Source organism: Halyomorpha halys, unplaced genomic scaffold (genome assembly GCF_000696795.3).
Source record: "Halyomorpha halys isolate HHAL.00 unplaced genomic scaffold, Hhal_1.1 Scaffold184.1, whole genome shotgun sequence".
In the NCBI taxonomy this organism is placed as follows: Eukaryota; Metazoa; Arthropoda; class Insecta; order Hemiptera; family Pentatomidae; genus Halyomorpha; species Halyomorpha halys.
This window is the reverse complement of record NW_027105747.1, coordinates 367,913-379,810: the sequence shown is the minus strand read 5'-3', so window position 1 is coordinate 379,810 and position 11,898 is coordinate 367,913. Positions and strand designations below refer to the sequence as shown.

General features: G+C 28.7%; 1 protein-coding gene across 1 annotated transcript in view; it reads left to right on the top strand.

Annotated features, from left to right (window-relative positions):
* Positions 1–11,898, top strand: part of LOC106679206 (digestive cysteine proteinase 1) — a 401,586-nt gene that overhangs the window by 143,463 nt on the left and 246,225 nt on the right. The gene's annotated exons all lie outside the window — the stretch shown is intronic.

The following is an 11,898-nucleotide window of genomic DNA, read 5'->3' as shown; positions in this document are numbered from 1 at the left end:
CTTAAAGTAACTCTTATAATATTTTATATTAAATTATTTAAATAATTTTGATTTTAGCTACAAAATTCTATAAAAATTTCACTTTGTGATCAACTTGTGTACACTGTGATCCTAAAAAATTGCTCCTTAAGAAAGATATCCTTAAGAAAAAGATTAGATTATAATCCAAAAAACTATTGATTAAATAAACTAACTTTTTTCCTATTTCCTTTTCCATAAAAAATTAATTTTGTATTGCCTGAATGTTTTCATCTTTTCCACTTATAACTGCTTACATTCTATGTGGTGATAAGTTAATTTATATTAATTAATTAGTTAAATTTCTGGTCACTAATATTAATTCTTATTACTATTATAATTAAATTAGGCTCCTCTTTATTCATTTTTACAACTTAGCCCGTTGACATTTTGCTATACTTTATATCTGGACTTCATGTTGATGCGTAAATAGTGGTGCACATCTGTTTAAAAAAGGTTTTTAGTAACCACTGTCTATGGTTTTATCTTAGGGATAAGCCCAATTCTAAATAAAATCAAACCTTTTTTGTGTAAAATGTTTGAGTATTGAGTTGATTGCTTTATGCTTTATCAGTATTGGTTCATTGTCTTCCTAAAAACACTTTATCAAAAATTTATGTTAATTATGAGACCAAAGAAATTGTAGTTCTACTGTTATTTTAGACTATATTTACGAATATTTATTAGTTAATTTATATACAGCTTCCTTTCCGTTACATTATAATGCTTCCAAAAATCTAATTATAATACAAATAACCTATAGTTATTCTTCTTGTTCTTTAAATTTAAGTTTTTGATAAAAACAAAAAATTATATTATTTGAAATTTTAGTTTTATCCTACAAAAATTGTGAAAAACTAAATTTTCCTCTTTATAATTGTTATATAACAAGTTTCTATTGGAGGTAATAGTCAATAAGGAAAGCAAAAACTAATCATAACAAATTTAATTGTATTTAAAACCATTGTACAACAGTTTATATTGGAAAAAATTATGAAGTAGCAGATAGTTTTGGTTTTAAATTTCATCTATAAAATTATTGTATCAATTGAATTTGAATTTAATAACTGTGATATATTGATGTATTATTATACAATCCAACAGATATGTATTATATTTCTTGATGTATTTTCATACAGTATTTGTTACCAATCAATTTTTTTATATTAAATGTCAGAATTATCTTGGTTTATTAATTACCCATTTTTTTATTTAAAAATATATTCTTTATTTTTATAGGCTATATGTCATGGTGACAAGATATGACATTTTTTTCTATAAAAAGTGCCATTCAATTTATTTTGTACATTACTCCAGAACAATATCAACAGAATGAGGTGAGTGATGTTACTCTTGAAAACTTTTTAAAAAAAATCCTTGAATCAGAAATTAATTTGAATGTGTTTCCTCTTCAACAATGTTCTTATGCATGCATAATGGCCAAATGGTAAAAAGATGGTACTAAAATTGTGGGAAGTATAAAAGTTGAAGTATGAAAGTATATTGTAAGTTTTCAAATATTCAAAATATTGAAGCAGATGCTGTCAATATTTCCATTTGACATATCACTTAACAGAAAGATTTATTGCAGGAAAATGTATAAAATAAACAAAAAATGTATACATTAATGAAAGTTTAATTATAACTTATAATTATATAAATTATTATAACTTCCTGTTGGTTGTTGTAAGAACCGAGTTCTGCTGAGTTCGCCCAAATTTCGAGGGGACAAGATGGGAGGAGGACTCAAAATGGGGCAGGATATTTGAAGAATAATAATAATTTAATAATAAGAATAATTTGTTCAAAATAAGTTGAATAAAGTATGATTAGTTTTCGGGAATTAGATTTTATAGTTTTTATTTTTTTTAATATAACGAAACCACTCATATGAAGATAGAGCCAACATTTTAAAAGTTGTTGCCGATTTTAGATGACTAACTAAAAAATCACAATATTTTGTTAATTATAATGTTTTGTTGTCACATTGTAAATTCAGCTACCATTTTTTACTAGAAAATCATTCGCTCGATCATTAAAGACATTAGCATAACCAAAATTAATTAATCTTAACTTTTGTAATTTCTTTTCATGTATTTAAACGTAGGAAATTACATGGGTTCATTAACACTTTCAATCTGTACAATATATACTCACTAACAGTATCTACTGTCAATGAAGTAGTACAATTTAAGTACTATCAATTTAGTAATAGACAGAAATGTTGGTACAAAATACATTTGAAGAAGGAACAAGAACTGGATTTATCAAAAGCTTAACTTAACTTTCCTTTCCTCCAGAAAGTTTTAGGAAAATTAATCCCTAGCATTAATTTCTCATATTAAAGAGCATTTACAAATAATATTTGGCATAATGATCTCTTTAAGTTTGACCAGAATTTTCGGTATTAGAAGTAGCCTCTAAAATAATAGTGAGTAAAGTCTATATCCCATAATATATATAATATCCCAACTGTTACTATATTTTGGGTTTTCAAAATATTGGAGAGGATGAATACCACTCCCTACTAATCTTGAGGACAAAATCCCTCGTACTAGGTACAATCATTTATTTATTTGTACTGAAATAACATCATATAACAAAGTATTGTAATTTTTCTGTTAGTCACCTAAAATCGTGCACAATGTTTAAAATATTGACTCTATCTTCATGTGAGTGTTCACGTTCAATTCAAAAAGATAAAAACTATGACATATGATTCCTTACTCAATATGTGTTACGCAAATTTAATATCCAATCTCCCATTTTGTCCTTCATAGTTGCCTCCCTGAAATTTGGGCAGATATCAGTCTTTTCTACTATACTAAGCTATAAACGAAGTTTCATTATTGTATCAATTTTTTTTTTTTTGGAAGGGGGGTCTTTTTTTCTGTACTAATTAATAACTAAAATATTGGGGTATTGTTGTCGTAAATGGCTAGTAATCTGTGTTTTATAACATCAAAGTCCTAAATCTGAGTTATTTTTTAACCAATTATTGAGGTATTGAGTAAAGTCAAATTAAATTTTAAAACTTCCGTTCCATTTTCAGATAATTAAAGATTAAGTTTAAAATTACAACGAATCTCATGTTTTTCAGCTGCCATATTGAAACGTGTTTCCAAAATCTAATGATTTTTATGCAGATTCTTGAACGAACAAACTAGTTTGAAGCTTTTTTTTTATTTCAACTGTTTTTAGTAAACAACGAACACCCTTAAAAAAAAAAGAAATATGGTTGTTTTGATCCAAGGAATAATATTTACTAAATAGTTTCAGAGAGTTCGGGGACAACCTATTTAATTCATAGTCATGTTTATGCAAGTGTCAGTTACCTTAGTTATTTATAGGATGAGGGCTTCCGTGAACAAAATTTGAGAATCACTGCTCTATATCATATGCAGCATATAAATTAAACCCATGAAGACAAATCGATTCTCGGAGGCTTAGTTGAATATTCACGGGTGAATTTAATTGTTTCCAGCCGTAGCAAGATCTATTGTTATTTGCTTGACTTCCTGTTTACTTAGAAAAATCAGCTCATATAGTACAGTACCATCGGCTTTCAGGGAATCATTTACTGTGCCAGTTCTGAAATAACAATTGATGCTGCTATTATTATTTCTTTTAAAAAAATCGCCTCATTAGTTTTTTTTGTTGAGCCAGAACTGGTAGTATGATAACGATTGGTAAACTGTCTGTTTAGTTGAAAGCTGTAAAACTGTTATGTCGGTAGATACGAACATCGGCTCTTTGGCAGTTATTGAATGTGGAGCTTAATGTTGTTAATAGACTGAAATATCAAGAAAGCCTGTTGTAATTGAAGAAGTTAATGTAAGCATTGGTAGTAAGTTGGCCAATTTCGAGATTGAACCAACTTTGAACGATTAGATCTAAGATTCAAATAACATTTTTACCAATCAGGCTGAAAAACAATAGTACAGACTCAGTACAATTAATAATACAATAGTACTTACAACAGATAGGACATATTAAAGAAAAATTACAATAGAAACCACATATTAAAAGTTATTAATGAACAAGATTTAATTAAAATAAAAAGATGTTTTCAATAATTAAAAAAAGTTGATTAAATTTTACAGATAGTCAATTTTTAGGAGATAACGTTATACAAATTTGCTTTGGTTGAGAGATAATTGATATCTCATAAAGAAAATATAATAAAACGAAATAACAAATTATAAAGTTATGAATAAAAATATGTATAAAACGTTATACAATTTTCAAAGCTTGAGAATACGAGAAAAACGATTCAAAGCTTGACGAGTCATAAAAATTCAGTTGTTCTTAAATGTGTGAATTATCGGACCATAATTATCATTAATTTTCGAGGCTTAATTGTTCAGAGTTTATTAAATTGTCGTCATCGCCTTTTGATGACAGAGCCTCTTATTTCATGTAGGCATTTCTCAAAACCTTTTTAACATACGTTTAACATATAGAACTTTTTATTTATTTATTTATATATTTTTTCTTTCCTTTTGTTCGTTTTTGAAGAATATGTTTTTCTTTATCTATTTTTACCACAGAAGACTCAGTTTCGAAAATGAATTGAACCCATGAAGGAATAGGTTGTTTTATTAAAATAATAGCTGAGAAACAAAGTGTATATTATTTCCATGCGTAATTATTAAAATTACTGCTTATTAAGTCATTAGAAGTCATAGTTGCCTTTTGTAAAAACAAGAAAACCTTGAGCGTACGGAACTCGTTCCCAAACGACCTATGATATTGATTCTCTCTCATTTCTTTGATTGTTCAGATTCATTCTGAAAATAACAGAATGAAATCATGGGAAAATGACTTGTAATTGTAATGTGTTTCTTTACACTCAAGTTTAATTTTTCTTATATTTAGTTTAGATAAGTATTTCTTTAAAAGTAATTATAAAAATAAAAGGGTTTTCTACAAAAAATAAATATATATTCATTTAATATACTTGTATAGTTAATTGAAGTTTTCTAATATATATTAGCTAAAGTTTAAGTCGAAGTTTAATTTTTTTGGAAATAATTTTAACATTCACCTACTATAAGCGCAAACAAGAGAGAAATGCATTTAAAAACATTTTTTACAACGTTGTATCTCTGAGTTTATACTATCTTCCTTTCAAGTTTTAGTACGTCTTTAGTAAATTCGTCTGGTCTCGAAAACTGGATAGTTTCAATTATTGAAAGAAAGCAACCCACATATTTTCTCTCAGACCGATGTTTTTTAGGTGTTAGAAAAACAAAAAATAGTATAATAATATTTCGTTTTTTGAAGATGGCTAGTGCGTTGTAATTTTAAGAGGAATAAGACAACGTCAATTTTTCAACTGTGAACTTACATTATGTATAAATTATAATAATGATATAAATTGACTCTCTCTTCTTTTTTTCTAGTGTTTTGATACTTCCGGAATGAAACTTGGGTAGGTTTTAGTTATAGTGAGTGAAAGTCCTTTATGTGAGGAAGTTGATTTGGTGACCCCTTCCATTACTTATCCAATGCACTAATCATTAAAATTTCTAATGGATACGGGTATTTTCAATGAAGGATTCTCGTGGAGATTCAAATTCTAAAACTCAAACTGCAACTATTTTTATAGTTTTTGAAGATTTGCATGAAAAGCTTGTAGAATATCGATTTAACTTAAAAAAAAAAATCATTTGAGAGTCACGTTTTTCCATCATAATTGAGTTCTTCATCACAATTGAGAATCAATCATCATGACAGGCATTTGAGAATACTAGACTGGTCGTGGATTCTCACGGAAAATTAAATTCTCTAAGAACTTTATTATTCATTCGATATTCAACTCTATGTGTTAAGAGGCAACCTTATTAACAACCCTGAGTTGGTTTTTATTTCGACTTTTTAACTCGACCTTGTCATTCTGGTAAGAATATGTTGGTAACCCGTAAGGTAACCCCTTGTACATCAGGAATGCCCAAAAGTACAAGGGAGAGCTAAAAATAAAAAATAAGAAAATCCGCCCAACTTGCCGATAAATTATTTGAACTCGTAAAAAAATGATTAAGGTCTTCTGTGAATTACACATTGAGGTCAGGTCGGGTTGGAAAAACCACTTGTACAAAATCGTTTTAAAATTAAATTCTCTTTGAGACTTGTTATTTGAAAAACCTCATTATATTACCTTAAAACCTTAATGTTCCACATGTAACCGATCTAGCCCGAACCACATATCACTCATTCCATTATAAACGACCTAACCATCCAAACCCACTTGTTTCTAGCCTCGCTTCCTCTTCCATTCCTGACAATCCTCCGAGGCGCCTGAAAAGAAGATGGCTACGAGACCTGCTAATGTAAAACTTCATTAGAGTGCTACCAATGGGCAGTTACTCTATACGCCTGTATCACTCTGTAATAACATTCATCAAATTTACTAAATGTATAATTATATACAGTTGTAAATTCCAATGAAGATAATAAAAAAAAAAAAAAAATATTACCTTAATAAACTGGAAGAGGTTGCTGAGACTTTACCACAACTAGGAGCTAATAGAAGTGAGAGTTTCTTTTCAAAATCCTCAAAACTGTAAAAAAAAAAAAAGAGAGAAAAGAGATGAGTGGATTGAATCCTCATATTAGGGTAGAAAAAGAAAATCAAACTCGATATGTAATAATAATAAGAGAAAAGTTAAACAAACAAAGACACAAAAAAAAAATATATATATGTATAAGTAATAGCAATTGAAAATCCACTCATTTTCCTTATTAAATGTTTTATTCGAAAAACATTTTAACAAAAAGTCGACACCTCGACGTTATAGAGTTTTACTCCATTCTCAGAAGTTTGATTACAACTTAATCAGTAGAAATTAATCAGTAAAACTAATAGTGAATAAAATAAAAATCAAATATGATAAAATCTATAATAAAAAACAAACTATTACACCACTTATTAGGATATTATTAGTTACTAGATTATTCAGCCCCGAAGAAGCCCTGCAAAGAGGAACGAAATATTGGTTACAAATAAATAGTTTTTCTACTATTTTTTATTTCTTTGTCAACAGACACCAGGACCATCTTTATAGTCATCATACCATTACCATCACATACATTTTTATATATTAATCTTGGCCATCACCCAGGACTTATCTCCTTCAAAATAAAGATTTCCTACTGATTTTCAAATCTGATACAGTCGTGAAGATTAATCTAGGATTATAGTATAATAGGATAATTTTTACAATAACTGACCAACAGGCCCTAAGAATTGTTTACTCTGGTGCAGTGAAGGAAAAATGTTTTCTAATTATGTATGCGATTTAAGAAACTTAGTTACGTAAATAGTTGCAAGAATACTGATATGTGTAGAATGCACATGTAATTAAAATTAATTAATGAAATTCCAATTGATGTTTCCCATTGACTTGTATATGTGTGGAAGATATTTAATGATGGTGCAATGCGTCTCCTGAGCAAGTTTCACTTGCTTTGTATTAACTTTCTCCTCGTGTCCACTTTGTGTGCTCCACGTCGAGAAACCTGTTGAAGAACGTTTTTTAAATTGTAACACCGCATGCAGCAGACTCCATCCCTTAACCCATTCGAGACCAATTGCAATGTGCAATGATCTTGGATTGAAATTATCAGTTGGTATGGAAGAAACGGCCGTTAGAACAAGACTGGTACAAAATAAAAATTATCCTAGAAGTGGGTAAAAATTAAATTTGATGTTGGTTTCATGTTGGATTATGTTTGGGTGATTGTTTCAAGGGTTATCGTTCTGTATAACAAAAGTAAGGGTAATCCTTCCAGAAAAAATCATTATCTTATACTGCTTCTTAAAATTTATGTTTATATCCTTTTATTTTTATTTATTTCATTACATTCCTTTCTTCATTAATGAACCTAAAATAAGGATTTCGTGTTACCCGACTATTTTTTAAATAAATGTTGTTAATTTAATAATGTGTTTTTGTTTTATTTTATATTGCACACACGGGCGTGCAATCATCTTATTTGTACAAAGGGAGTTTACAAAGTGACTAATTTCTATTGTAAATTTTTTTTAAAAATCAAAAATGGCAAATATAAACCAAAAAAATGTTTTGGATTCTGTGGATGGTCTCCAAAAATAAGTGCTGTCTCGAATTGGTTAAAACGCTGAAAAAAAATTGTACTTAGAATATGTATTATGTTAAATTATATTAATAATTTTTGTAAATAAATATTTATGAAGAGGATTTAGTAAAAAAATACTAGAAGGTTTTGAATTGAATAAGTTTGACCATTTCGATCAAGACTTTAGAGTTTGAATAAATAAGTTCATGTATCACCAACATTAAAGAACGAAAGATTACCGACTATAGCTAAAAATATATTTGTTAAATTTTGTATGATTTCAAAACACACTGTAATAATAATAATAACAATGAAATAAATTTGATTAATTAAAAAAACAAATATCAGAGATATTTAATTTTTAAAAAAAGAACCCAAGTACCAACATATTTCTGGTGTATAGGTTGATACTTACCTATATTTCAAGGTTTAAGAATAAATTTTATTGATTTCCATTTTTAATTATTTTTTAGTTTTGATTTAAATTAAAGTAGTAATTTTTTACGAGTCGTTTTTAAAATAAAATGTATGGAATAAGCCGAGTTTAAAACATGCCTTCAAGGAAAATACTTTTGTTCCTAATGAAAGAAAAGTCTTAGATGGAATTTCATGAAATTTATACCACAACTTGACGACACAATATCCTCAAATTTCCTCTAAATTTGTACCCAATTGGTCGAGTTGTTTTTAAAATAAATTGTATTGTGACGATTTAAATGGCGAAATAAAAAATATCTGCTATATTGTCTGGTACCTTTCAAGTTTATTTATTTCATTAAACATATCTGGGATGTTTTATTTTCTTATCTCTATTTACATTCCTCACAACTATCGGTAGAACGAAGGTGTTGGAATTAGTAGCCGGTTTTGTAAATAACTTTACATTTAGCGGAATGAGGCTTTTTCGGTCATGTTCACCTGTTCAAGAGAGCAAAGAAACAGGTCTTTGCTCTCTTGAACACGTGAACAGATTTTGTTGCTTTCTTTGTTTTGTCAGGGAGAGAGTAGGAGGAAATTCGGGTGCCCTCTGCACAAAGCTTTGACTGTTAAAAGTTTCAACAACCAGTAATACCTAATCATAAAATAATTAAAAAATTAGAGTTAGAGGCTATATTATGTAGTTTGTAGTATTACACATGCGATTACACAATCGAATCTGTCAAAAATACCATAGGCAGAACAAGAGCCGGGAAGAAAAAAAGGCAGTTATTTCACCGCAATTTTTGATTGCTTTAATTAGAACTATGTATGGTTAATAGTCAAAATTGATGAGTCTGCCAAATATAGATTGGGGGAATAAAATATGACGGCTGTTTCAAAACGTTAAGAACAACAACACTAGAAAATCTAAGAGATCATTATTTAAAGAAGAGTAAATCTGCTTAAATATTAGTCCTAAAAGAGATATTTACGTCTAATAGTTCTCGAGATATAGCTTTTTAAAAAGCAAAATTTCTTAAAAATCTACTGAAAGATTAGTAGTTAATTTATTTTGAGAAATATATATTTCAGGAACTATGTGACGTACAGATTTATATTAGCACTCAAATTAAAGCTAGTTTAATGGACTATAAAGAAGCTTCTGACCTTTACCTTCGTAGGAACAGTATTTTTCATGATATTTGCTAAAATAAATTGATTTATAGTTGTTCGGACAATAAATTTGATTTATGAAAAACTTTATTTCAGAAACCATTGGACGTACCAATATCTGCCAGCGCTCAAATTAAAGCTAGTTAAATTTACTATAAAATAGTTAATAATGTTTATCTTTGTAGGAGTAGTAGCTTTTATGATATTTGACGAAATAAACTCACAAAATGTTAATTTCTAGTTGTATAAAATGTTGGATTTTTGAAAAAATATATCTCTAGACCCATAACTAATAACTCTAAGATGATAAGTGAGACTCAAAAATCCCTGTGCATTTTTCCTCTTCGCACCCAAAGGATATAGTTTAAGTGGTATCATATAATACCTTCTGATAACATTCCTAACATTAGGATAGTATTTAGAAAAAAGGAAGTTTTTATGGGATGAAAATATCATATTTTTTTTTCATTTATCCTAATCTTCGACTACCTGAGTAATAGAGTACGTTGGGTTTTTGTCGACAAGGCAATAATTATTTCTAAACCTTGCTTATACCTCATAATTTATATCGATAATGAACGATATTAACTAACTTAATGACTATCTCAATGACGAGACGGTCTAGACATATCGGGCATTATGAGATAAGATACTAAATGTAAAAAAAAAAAAATTAAAAAATAAATATTTTGTATTTCAAATTAATCGAATTTTTCCCCAACTTATTGTAACATGTAATTTAAAAACACAATTTTATTAATTATTTATCTTTCTTGGATTTATTTGTTTGCTTTGCATTTAGAATTTAAATTTTCATCAGCGAACATCAACTGAAAACATCTTTGAGAATAACACACCCGCTTAATTTGCCATACTTGTTTTACTAATGGATTAGAAAATTTCATGTATTGGGGCAATGTCTTTTTAATCTGAATTCTGGATAACCAGGTTATATAGAGGATGATTCGAACTTTTAGCTTTATCTCATATTTCTTTATTTCCCTTTTGGAATGTTCTTGTTTGTTGTTACATGGTAATAATTGGCCAATCAAGGAAATGGAGCTTGAAATAAACTTAAAGGGAGGGAATATGGTAGACGATTACTTTAATTGCCTAAAGTACAAACGTGGTTCTGCAAGATTTACCTCAAAAACTAAATACATGGATGAAAATAACTTATTCTGGGACATGTCCCTAAGAAAAACACGATTGTCTAATGAGACAATTTAATATCTTTAGGAATACTCTAAACATTGAAGAATTTCACGGGTTGTAATTAACCTTGAGCTAAGTATTGAGAACAAGCTCATAAAAACGTGATTTTTTTTCCGGCGCATTATTTTTATTCTAACTTGTCGCATTGTTTAAATAAGTTTTTAGTGTCGTACACAATACTTTTAAAATCCGCTAAGGTGCGGAATTACAAACTGAGAATTTACGAATTCAAACTGAGAAAATTGTGGTAAAATATTATTGAAAGAGTTTTTATATTCTAAAAATCTTAGACTTATTTTAAATTTTGCTCCCAGCTTTCCAATGAGTTAGGACAACATGGGGGAGGTTGGTCTACTCAGGGCACCACGTTTAATTGCATAACAAATTTATTGAAAAAAAACAAAACATAATTTTGTTTCAATAGAACGAGAACATCTTGATTTCAAGTTAAAAACTACAGAACTGTTATTATTTTTTAGTTACAGCTTTGTATACATATGTACAAGTTATTTTATGTTTTACTGTACACTTGAGTCAGCCCTGTGGGTTCGGGAGCCCTCCAGAGTCCACTCAGCCTCATAAAGGGGATACCCATAATTGGGTAGAGATCTGGTGGCCGACCGTGATTCTGAACAAAATCACCTCCTTGCACAATTGTAGGTCTAGTAACAGTATTCTTTCTTACAAAGTACACCATTCCTGACCTTTCATGAGTATGTATACATTTTTTTTAATGTAGTAGATGGGATTATAATTATAAATGAAATAATTATTTAATAAATAACTCAAATACTATCCAATTATAGTCTCAAAACTTTATTTCTTTTATTCGTCCAACGTTTCGGCCAATCCGGCCATCTTCAGGGACATCTACTACAAAAAGTTTCTATTATATGTATGATCCTATAAACAATTTAAATACTTAATTTATAATTTACCTTACCTCAATACCACTTTGCAAACATATAATTT